Source organism: Magallana gigas, chromosome 1, assembly GCF_963853765.1.
Source record: "Magallana gigas chromosome 1, xbMagGiga1.1, whole genome shotgun sequence".
NCBI classification, from domain to species: Eukaryota; Metazoa; Mollusca; class Bivalvia; order Ostreida; family Ostreidae; genus Magallana; species Magallana gigas.
The window spans coordinates 72068518-72081069 of NC_088853.1; the positions used below are offsets into that span (position 1 = coordinate 72068518).

At 33.5% G+C, this 12552-nt stretch overlaps 2 long non-coding RNA genes across 2 annotated transcripts; one reads left to right on the forward strand and one right to left on the reverse strand.

The window, feature by feature from the left end:
- Window positions 1-7780: 7780 nt before the first annotated feature.
- On the reverse strand, window positions 7781-10173 carry LOC105349180 (uncharacterized). Its single transcript, XR_010710636.1, has 5 exons — window positions 10037-10173; window positions 9702-9791; window positions 9537-9601; window positions 9213-9312; window positions 7781-8281 (listed from the first exon to the last, which is right to left on the reverse strand). It is a non-coding gene; the product is annotated as an uncharacterized lncRNA (long non-coding RNA).
- Window positions 10174-10385: 212 nt separating this feature from the next.
- On the forward strand, window positions 10386-12169 carry LOC109620744 (uncharacterized). Its single transcript, XR_010710639.1, has 3 exons — window positions 10386-10504; window positions 11107-11259; window positions 11572-12169. It is a non-coding gene; the product is annotated as an uncharacterized lncRNA (long non-coding RNA).
- Window positions 12170-12552: the final 383 nt, after the last annotated feature.

Here is a 12552-nt window from a genome sequence, read left to right on the forward strand (position 1 = left end):
CCTGAGTTGTCAGCCACCCCACTACCTGTTTTAAATGTGTAGACACCATACTGGTTGTCCTACATACTACAGGTATTGGCGTTATAGATACCTGTTGTGTACCTACGATGACGCAAATAATTTGAATGGCCGCCACCAGACTGTAAGCTGATAGGTGTGTGTAGGGATGTAAAGAGTTTGAATCAGAAATTAAAACAAGACTGAAAAGGGAAAGGCAAACTGTTTTAAAAATTCTGCTGAATGTAGCTGTAGTTCTGGTATAGAAAACGGTCGCTACTGTAAACAAAATGTTTTGTGTTCGAGTATAATTGTAAGAATTGATTTACATGTACCCGTGTCATAATGTAAGATGCATGTGTAATGTGTTATAGATGTGTATAGTGTATAATGTGTACACGTAATTAAAGGAACTTTCCCCTTGAAGCCATTTGAATAACATGTTTGCATCTACATTACAAGTAACATATAGCTGTATTTATACGGCTAAACTGTTCGGTATCACCTTATTAAGGTCTTCCGTTTCCAACGGAAGACCTTATAGTGATTGTAAGGTTTTTAAGGTCTTCCGTTTCCAACGGAAGACCTTATAGAGATTGTAATGTTTTTTATTATTATTTTTTTCCCATTTTTTGTCCACAAGATATCTCAGAGATGGCTGGATAGATTTACTTCAAGTTTTCAGGAGTGATAGAAAATGATCGTATCTCGAGGCGTTTTTTTCATTTTTTCAAAATCGACTTCCTGTCGTCTGTTTCCTGTCCCGCGACAAAAAGCTTGTCACATCGAGATCTCAGAAACGATAAAGATTTGAACATCCAAACTTTGAGGGATAATAGACCTATAGTTGTAGATGTGTTTAAACACTTTTGTTTTGTTCGTCGTAACTTCCGGTCGTCACCGGAAGCTCTTCAAAAATTTTTGTTTTTACGTATTTAATTTATTTTCCATAGAATAAAAATATTAGTATAGATCCTTTTATATGCCATCTATACAATGTTAAATAAACAAAAAAGTTCTACTTCCGGTGAGATATCTCGATTATCTCAGGAAGCTTTTTTAAAACATATTTTGTACCCGCAAGTTCTCAGGTACTGTACGTGATCAAGACACAAAACTTTCACTAATCATAGACATTTGATTGAAGATGTGTTTAAACAGTTTCATTTTGTCGTCCGTCACTTCCGGTCCACAGCGGAAGAGTTCAAACAAATCAAACTGTTTATCCGTTAAACTGTTTTTATTTTGATAGTTTTAGCTACTTTGATGAATAATAATGAAAAATATGAAATTAAACAAGATATAAAAAATTTAAATTTCATTAAGCACTTCCGTTTGTCCGTTTCCTGTCCCGAGACAAAAAACCTAATATAGAAGAGATCTCAAAAACGGTAACGACTTCAACAACCAAACTTTGTAGGATTATAGACCTGTGTATGGATACGTGTAAACACTATTTTGTTTTGACCGGCGTAACTTCCGGTCGTCACAGGAAGTACACCAAATTCTGATTTTTAAAAAATATGTTGGTTATTTAGCATGGAAGTAACATTTTAGGTACAAAAATACAGGAGGTCATCCACACATGGTAAAAAACCAAAAAAAGTTCTACTTCCGGTGAGACATCTCAAATATCTTAGATAGCCTTCTTTTAAAAAAACAAACTACCCCCAAGATCTCAGAAACAGTGAGAGATCAAAACACAAAACTTGTATGGATAATGGACATTTGAATGAACATGTGTTGAACGGGTTCCATTTGGTCGTACGTCACTTCCGGTTTTCACTCGAAGTGTTCAAGCAATAAAAGATTTTTTGTTTTGTTTTAACATTAGAATTTTTTAACATTTTAGTCAATGTGATGAACAATAACGTATCATAGGTAAATGTACTAAAATACGTATTTTCAATTTCTTAATCACTTCCGTTCGTTCGTTTCCGGTCCCGAGACAAAAACCTTTTCTCAACGAGATATTATAACTAACAAAAACTTGAACATCCAAACTTTGAGGAAAGACAAGGCAATGTATGAAGATATGTTTACTATGTTTTGTATGATCCGGCGTAACTTCCGGTCGTCACAGAAAGTACTCAAAAAATGACGTTTTGTCTTTTTGTTTTGTTTATTTCTTGGGAATTCCTTTACAGTATAAATTATATCCGTTTTCTGTTTACAACAGAAATGGATCTTTTGTACAGATTTATATGTGAGGAACGGAAGACCTTTTTGTTGCTATAGCAACAAGAGTCTAGTTTATTATTATTATTTTTTTCCCAGTTTTTGTCCACAAGATTTCTCAGAGATGACTGGATAGATTTATGTGAAATTTTCTGGAATGGAATAAAATGACAATATCTCGAGGCGTTTTTTTCATTTTATCAAAAATCGTTTCCGGTCGTCCGTTTCCTGTCCCGCGTTAAAAAAGCTTGTACCAACGAGATCTCAGAAACGGTAAAGATTTGAACATCCAAAATTTGTGGGATGATAGACCTATAGTTGTAGATGTGTTTAAACATTTTTATTTTGTTCGGCGTAACTTCCGGTCGTCACCGGAAGCACTTCAAAAAATTTTGTTTTTACATATCTAATTTATTTCCCATAGAATAAAGATATTAGTATAGATCCTTACATATGTCATCCATACAATGTTAAATAAACAAAAAAAATCTACTTCCGGTGAGATATCTCGATTATCTCAGGAAGCTTTTTTAAAACATATTTTGTACCCGCAAGTTCTCAGGTACTGTACGTGATTAAGACACGAAACTTTCACTAATCATAGACATTTGATTGAAGATGTGTTTAAACAGTTTCATTTTGTCTTCTGTCACTTCCGGTCCACAGCGGAAGAGTTCAAACAAATCAAACTGTTTATCCATAAAACTGTTTTTATTTGATAGTTTTAGCTACTTCGATGAATAATAATGTAAAATAGGAAAGTAACAAAATATAAAAAAATTAAATTTCATTAAGCACTTCCGTTTGTCCGTTTCCTGTCTTGAGACAAAAAACCTTATATCGACGAGATCTCAAAAACGGTAACGACTTCAACAACCAAACTTTGTAGGATTATAGACCTGTGTATGGACACGTGCTAACACTATTTTGTTTTATCCGGCGTAACTTCCGGTCGTCACAGGAAGTACACCAAGTTCGGATTTTTTAAAAATATGTTGGTTATTTAGCATGGAGGTAACTTTTTAGTTATAAAAATACAGGAAGTCATCCACAGATCGTAAAAAAACCCAAAAAAGTTCTACTTCCGTTGAGACATCTCAAATATCTCAGGTAGCCTTCTTTTTAAAAAACAAACTACCCCCTAGATCTCAGAAACTTTGAGAGATCAAGACACAAAACTTGTATGGATAATGGACATTTGAATGAACATGTGCTTAACGGGTTCCATTTGGTCGTACGTCACTTCCGGTTTTCACTCGAAGTGTTCAAGCAATAAAAGGTTGTTGGGTTTTTTTCATTAGAATTTTTTTTATCATTTTCTCAATGTGACGAACAATAACTTATCATAGGTAAATGTACTAAAATACGTATTTTCAATTTCTTAATCACTTCCGTTCGTTCCTTTCCGGTCTCGAGACAAAAACCATTTCTCAACGAGATATTATAACTAACAAAAACTTGAACATCCAAAATTTGAGGAAATACAAGACAATGTATGAAGATATGTTTACTATGTTTTGTATGATCCGGCGTAACTTCCGGTCGTCACAGAAAGTACTCAAAAATGACGTTTTGTCTTTTTGTTTTGTTCATTTCTTGGGAATTCCTTTTTAGTATAAATGATATCCATTTTCTGTTTACAAGAGAAATGACAAAACTATTCGTTATATTATGTATAATATTCGGTTTCCTACATTAATTGATCCAGTTTAAAGATTTCGGTGTCATTGTGAGGTAATCACTCTGTACTCTCACAGATCAAAACATCTATACAGTCCCTATCTTCACCATTAGGAAACACATGCCTGTGTACAATATACGGAATAATGCTTATTGTGATAAATTGTAACAAGTTAGTTAAGTTAAATCCTTCTCCGTGCCATGAAGGCGCCTAACACCGGTGCTTATCTCCAGTTTCCGTGGTGCTAAGCGGATGAGAGTCATTGACTCCCCCTGAATGGGACACCAGGTTAACCCACAGCGTAACCCGGTACCCAATATCAGCTGGGTGGACTGAGGCAATGTAGATGAAGTGCCTTGTCCAAGTGCACAACACACAACATCAAGTGGAGTTTGAACCAGCGACTTTCGGATACTGGCCTTAATCCTATTACCACTGAACCATGTGATCCACACATTGTAATAAACATAGGCATTATGGTATTATGCTTTAAATTAATATTTCTACAGATCCATTGCGCCACTCAAGATAACTTTGGCATTTCTAATATTATTAATCGTTCATTACCAGTGTAAACCACTCGGAAAAAAATACTTAGAGGGAAAGCAATAAAACATTCAAAATGTATTACATGGAACAATTTTAACTTCAGTAAATTCACATGCTCTGGTGGATATGGTTTTATTGTTAAATTGTTGTATTATTGAAATAGGTGTCATACCCTCGTTCCAATTTTTGAACCAGGTAGCTCGTTCCATAACAGGAGAAATATGATGCCCCTAAACTGCTTATTATTTGAACATAGGCGATATGTGCACCGAAATTTCTAGACCTTTGAAGTCAAATTAAACTTTTGTACTACTCTCTATTTCTCTATCTCCTCCTCTCTCGGGCTTTGACACAGATCATTATCTTATTTATAAAGTTGCTATTGATGAAAAGGAGGCAAATGCTCAAGAAAATCAACATATGTAACAAATAAAAAAAATTACACTTGTATAAACATTTTCAATTATTCTAAAAAGCGTCGTGATATTCCTTCAGTTATTAAAGCAATGTGTAGAACGAATTGATGTGTCCTTTGTACACCATACTGACTAGAACTGTCATTTTAAAAGTGAACAAGCTTCTCAAAACGACGCTTGATTTGTCACCTGTGTATTTTATCAATACGTCAGACTGGCTCTCCAAGTTCGCGCAACTTCGCACTCTCGCCTTCGCAACTTCGCACTTTCGCCTTCGCCTTTTTTTTTAGCATTCAGAAAGTCTCAGTCGATTACATATAATTTGATGCAGGCACCGTACTCGCCAAGGTTTTCCGATTAATCCATGATATTATTGGTACGCATGCACTAGGCCATTGTGCTTACAATGAATATTTATAGATATTTTAATGTGTATGTGACATATGTTTACCAGTGCTGGTTATGCCTAATCATTACACTCCACATAAAATGTAATGTCCGCCATGTATACATATGCACTTCCAGACTCCTGTCACTTACCAGCTGTCTGTTTACCGTGGATCAAACACAATATTATTCTAATTTCATTATGCGACACTCCTTGCTCATGTATGGATCTAGAGGGGGAGAGGCCCCCCCCCCCCCCGGAAAATTCAATATTAATAACTTCACACATGCAGTAAAGGGAGAGAGATGGTCCGGATCCCACCCACCCCCCCCCCCCACGGAAAATTTTATTTTATCAATTATATATAATTAAAACTCTCCAAAAAATGCCACACCCCCCACTCCGGCAAATTTAATTATCCATCGACCCCCCCTCCCCCCCCCCCCCCCCCCCCCAAGAAAAAGTTATGGATCTACGCAGGCTGTTGAAAATAAATTCTAAAAAGTTAATCGTCTGCCTCAGATGTCCTTTTGTACGGCTAAAATTGTCTTTACACGATAGAGAGCTCCACAATTATAAAAAGGCGAAGGCGAAAGTGCGAAGATGCGAAGGCGAGAGTGCGAAGTTGCGATGGCGAAGGTGCGATAGTAGTATCGCTTCTTCGCCTTCGCAACTTCGCACTTTCGCCTTCGCATCTTCGCGCTTCGCCGTCGCATCTTCGCACTTTCGCTTCATCGCCGTCGCACCTTCGCACTTTCGCCGTCGCAACTTCGCACTCTCGCACCTCGACCTAAAGGCGAAAGTGCGAAGGTCGAAGTGGCCCCATCGAAACACCATACAATCTATATATGTCTGTGTTTTTGTCTGTTTCTCCTGAGTGCACACGCAATGTGATCTCTATATACAAGTTTGAAATATTAGACACCCATTTTATCATCATTTTTTTTTATAAAAGAATTGATGTTGTATAAGCAAGTTACACTTTAGAGGCAAGTTCTGAACGAAATAAATATTTTCAATGAATAAATTAGAGAAAACTAAAATATTTTATAGAGATTCACCATTTTCTTAAAATGAAATGTTTTCAAAGTGTTTTGTTCTTTAGCAGTTTTTACTAAAATGTGACTTATTTCATTGTTTATTGTTTTGAAAGTGTGGGTATTCCCAATAGGATTTAGCTAAAAGGACAACATGCAGTGTTTTGCATTTTGATTTTAGAGTGAAATAAAAAGTGTAGCTGGTGCCCACGTGTCTTTAAAGTGTTGGAGTTTGAAAGGTAATCCTTTTCATCATAAAATCCATCATGTCGGTTGAAATCTAGCAAATCGCTATGTTAGATGGAATTAAACCAGGTCAGGGTGTGCTTCATTTACCTAATGATTAGGTGTACATTATGAATTAGGTTTTATTTCAATTATAAATTTAGTTATGCAGGCACCAGAATGAATTAGAAGAGTCTCATAATCCATTAATATGAGTATAAATATACTTGGTTTGTAATTATATTCTAATAAAACATAGGTTTGTATGTGTCATTATATTCTGATAAAACATAGGTTTGTATGTGTCATTATATTCTGATAAAACATAGGTTTGTATGCGTCATTATATTCTGATAAAACATAGGTTTGTATGTGTCATTATATTCTGATAAAAAATAGGTTTGTATGTGTCATTATATTCTGATAAAAAATAGGTTTGTATGTGTCATTATATTCTGATAAAACATAGGTTTGTATGTGTCATTATATTCTGATAAAACATAGGTTTGTATGTGTCATTATATTCTGATAAAACATAGGTTTGTATGTGTCATTATATTCTGATAAAACTTAGGCTTGGATGTTTGATTATATTCTGATAAAACATAGGTTTGTATGTGTCATTATTTTCTGATAAAACATAGATTTGGGTCTGTCATTATATTCTTAATAAACATAGGTTTGAATTTGTCATTATGTTTTGATCAAACAAAGATTTATATTTTTAATTGTATTTTGATTAAACATAAATTCGAATTTGTAGTTTTATTTTTATTAAACATGGGTTTAGATTTATAACTACACTTTGATTAAACATAGGTTTAGATTTAAAATTATATTTCGATAAAAGGATCATAATACCAAGACAGCTGCTACAAACCGTCGAAGATTCTACTTTAGAATATAACAATTATTTACCAACATTCATATTATATATTATTAAGAGAGATATTTTATCGAAATATCAAACATGTGGTGTTACTACCCTGACATAGACTCTTTCTCTGTTTACGTCTCCATCTACATTTGCCTATCTGCTGTGTTATATAAAATAATCAACCTCTCTCTCTCTCTCTCTCTCTCTCTCTCTCTCTCTCTCTCTCTCTCTCTCTCTCTCTCTCATCACTGATAATATAATTTTGCACGCAACACACTGTTAGATGTATATCGTTAACGGGACGGGTACGCCTGTTATATTTACAATTGTCATTGGTAAAAATATTGTGACCTCTTTGTCAGAAAATGCTTCTTCTAAACCTTTAAGAACATTGTTAATATTATTTAAATCAGCTACATATATAATGATTTTACGCCTACACAGGCAAAAGTGGCTCGTATGAATCTCATATGAAATTCGCATGAAGTTCATGCGAATTCTTCGCATGAGAAAGAGACGAAAAGTAACACGCATGAATTTCATGCGAAAACTTCATGCGATTTTGACATAATTTTCATGCGAATATCATATGATAAAAATTTCGCACGATATTCATGCGAAAATGTATATCTTATGTTTCACTGTTGTTTCATGCGAATATCATGCAAATATCATGCAATTTTCATACAAAATACTATGCAGCTTAATTCAATAATCTTGAAATCTTGATCTCTTTTTATCTAAATTTGAGAATATAATCTGTTATATTTTGAAAAGAAAACTGAAGTCCTAATTAATTTGCTTTATACAGAATTAACATAAACAGAAAACAATGACAATAATCTTCTTAGGAAAATCTTCTTTATTTAGATAAGAACATAATTCAAATTTCTTCTTCTTCCACTTCTCGAAAAGGCTTGTTTCTTCATCAATCTAAAAGAAAATATACATAATGCAGTGTTCTTGACATTTTCCTATTACTGAATGACATACCGGTATCTATTTTGAATGTGAATTATTAATATTGGCAGATAAAAATTAAATTCATTGATATATGACATGCAGTTGATAACATGATAAATGCTCGTTAAAGCAGATTTGATCAGATACAATAAATTTCCGATTGTCATATACGAATACTACCATTCTCACTTTAAAATATCACTCTGATCCATGTCCTTGTTGTTATTTTATGCTTTCAGTTTGTGAGTTTATTACATAAACCAAATCTCTCACCTGAGCATCAATAGCCATAACTTATCAAATCTACTGTATGCTGCCAAATACAAAACATTTGGACAACTTTGAAGAGTACTGTTCATTTTGTTTAAGAGGATTTTCAAATTTTTCCTCACATAATCATCAAGCCCCTTTTGTTGTTTCAATTTTTTAGAAAAATATTTCTAAATGTCAAAAACAATTTCTATTGTGGCCCAACCCTAGGAACCATTACATGTATATGAACAAATTTGAATCTACAATACCTCAAAATGCTTGCATACAAGTTTCAGCTATTTGGACCAAAGGCTTTTAAGATTTTTTTTTAAAATAACACATGTTTATCATTCTAATTTTACTAAAAGAAGGTGTGACTTTTCATTGTTTAATTAACAAACTGGAATTCCCTTCCAACTAATACTGTTTTGTGTCAAGTTCGATTAAAATTGGCTCAACTGTTCTGGAGAAGGAGAAAATGTCAAAAGTTTAGGGATTGAGACTGTCCTGGGACAGAATTAAGACAGACAATAGTGATCAACACATGATGTTCGCTCATGCCGGTTGTTTGAATCACTTAAATGAGCTTCAATGTTAAACATTGATCCAAATTATCATACAATTCTTAAATAGTAGAAGTATTACTTACCACTGTATCCATGAATTCTTCCGGAATGTTGTTGATTGTCATGCTGTTAAAATCTTTTCCAAAGAGTCTTTGCAAATCTGCATATGCAAACTTAGGTTCTCTGCAAATATTATTGCTGTATAATTGCTGTATAATTATTAAATGATTTCATTCCTGTTTGATCTTATAAATATCTAGATATAATTAAGTAATATAAGTAATACAGCTATTGTAATCTTGATATTCATTAATGGATTTCTTATTTAATATTTTTCACATGTCCTACACAAATTCTTAACAAAACTACATGTACATGTAAGTTGTTGTGCTAACTCAATTACCAACCTGCTATTAATGGCGGAAAGACACTCTGGAAAAATATGGAAGGATCTTTTCTTCTCTTCTTTTGACTTTTGGAAGAAAACAGGCATATGTAATGAACAATTTTCAGGCTTTGGATTGGCTCGAGTATAGAATCTCAGTATATTTAGTACTTTGATTTATCCTCACCTTTTATACAGCCAACAGGCATGTCATCATGTTCACACCTCCATCCAAATAGTACCAACTCCATATCCGTGTTGGGATGTTTTTGTCATGCTTCAATGAAAAAGATATCAGATATTTTATTGCATAAGCCCATAACATTACGCTAAGGATATAAGCAAAGTTTGCTCTGTTCATCATCACAATACACTTCATCTTTATTATGCAGTTATAAATAATTGTAACGAATTCTTTATAATTGTTTGCAAAATTTCGAATGATGGTTTTTATTTATCAAAACGGGAAGCAGAGATCTTCCAATAATACATACAAATTTCATTAAGGCCTATGTTTCTTACCTCTGTCATTCACTTTGTACTCGAGTCTCGTTCCCGCTGACGTCACATATTGCGTAAATTTTTGGTACTGAGAACCGTCAGGATGGTGTTTGATTTTACATAGAGCAATATACCAAAAATCAATAGATCAGATCAGATTTTGTAATTTAGATATGATAAGAATAATTATCATTAATAATTTAAAGCGCTACAGGTTGATGTGCATCTTTTTTGTAAGCCCTTGCAAACATTTTTATTCGTTTCCGAAATCCCGTTCGAGTTATCTCCCGCGATAACTCATATGCAGACAGACTGAATTTTCTCTAGCTGCAAAGTTATGTACATCGGCACTGACTGATCAGTGATGCAAGCCAGCAGAAACTTTACATCAACATCACCAAGATGTGTCCGATCTATCGTACGATTATATACTCAGCGATTGAAAAGTCGTGATCCTGGATAGGAAAGGAGCGGATCGTCAACATGCAGGTACCCTAGAACTACGATGTTTCAAGTGTGTGCATATTCTATTTTTTCATGTTATATGTTAACTAACGTTTCCAGATACGTGTTTAAACACGAAAAAATCTACTGTTATTATTAAACTTAGATGCAGGTCTTTTCATGTAACTATACAATATGCGGGGAAATTCGGGTTGACAGAGGGTCTGTCAATTCTCTCCGAAGAGCTTCGGATAAATTTCTATCTATTGTGTATTTCTTATACAAGAATGAATGAACACAGTGTAACCGTAGTTATTACGAAATAAATCTGCAGATATATATTTTAAACATGCGGTTGCAAGCATGCAATCTGATTTCAAGCGCGGATCCAGAAAAAAAATTCGGACGGGGGGGGGGGGGGTGTTTGATTGATTGAGTAACAAGGTTGGGAGGGGGAGTAAGCCATATTTTTATGAATTTTATAATTTAAATTTAAAGAGTTTTTTAGGGGGTCTGGATCCCCTTCACCCCTCCTAGATCCGGTCTACATGTATAATTTTTGTGCATATTGTCACGGTGAATCCACTTATAGGAGTATATATATGCAGTTTGAAAATGTTCATAACATTTTATTTTTTTTCCTACAGGGTTGTTTTAAGATCCGAAGCAATGTTACACAGACAGAAGAATAGGTGAATGCTGCTCCAGTATATGTTGTATATATGATGGCTATAACAATAACATACATGTATATCACTTGGGAAATCATGCACAACAAACAGTTCATATGATGATACCATGTAAGTATTTATTCGGTGAAATATGCCTTGCGTTTTGAATATTTCTAAAGTTTGTAATTACATGTATATAAAATCAGACATGGATTAACATATATTTGATAAAAGAGGTTGGACATACCTCTTGATCTCATTTGCTTTTGATCAATAAAACATACTGTAAGTTATTTCAATACAGAGATACATTATTTTTTTTTTAAATTTTATCCGAGTGTATAAATCTTGTGCTTTTACGCTGTTATACATGTACTCAATACATGTACATTTGTTTGCATGTTTTATTATGAATTATATTTTGTCTTGCATATACACAAGGGTGACAAAGATATTTAAATATGGAGAGGGATAAAGAGACATGCTACAGAAGAAGGAAGATAAAGGCACATGATACAGACACCAGAGTGATTACACCAACATCAGTCCAATAACATTGGTACACACTGAAACTTGAGACCACAAAGGCCTGGATTCTTTTGAAATATACTGTCATCTGTGCAATATCACTTGGAATCATGGAAAACTTGTATCACAGTGTTAACAATTTTCAGTGAATTTTCATTGTCTAGCATAGAAATAATGAATTTTATGTTTGAATATATAGCTGGAAATGTTCCTCTATGTAATTCACTTACTGCTTTCAACAGGTTTGGTACACGCAAACTCATAAATTGTATCTCAAAAACATATTAAGACTTAAAGTATGTATCCTAAATAATGACCAATGCAATCAGCACAGTATTACACAATTCATGTAATAAAATCTTAATGTTTACTGACCTTCTAAGAAGAGAGATATAACTTTCAGTTGGTGTGAATGACTATTGTAAAGGCAAAGTTTTACATGTTTACATAAACAAAGACTTTAAAAGTTTTGAAAACATTTATATTTTGATAAAATGTAAACTCTATTTTAATTTTTATTTATACACGTATAAATTCCAACACATGTAGAAATTATTTAGTTGTCTTAATGTCAAATTTGTTAACAAAAAAAGACACTAGTATGTCAACATATGAATGAAAGAATGTTTTTAAAGTGTTATAAATTGATTTGTCATAATTAAATTTTTATATGAAAAACATGCAATTTTCATGTGAATTTTGCATGAATTTTATATGAATATGACACAAATATCTAATCGCATGAAAAACATACAAAAAATTATTCGCATGAAAATTGTACATTTTTCATGCGAATATCATGCGAACATATTCGCATAGTATTTGCATGAGAAACTTTTCATCTGATTTTCGCATGATTAGCGCATGATTTTCATGCGAAAAGGAAATCGCATG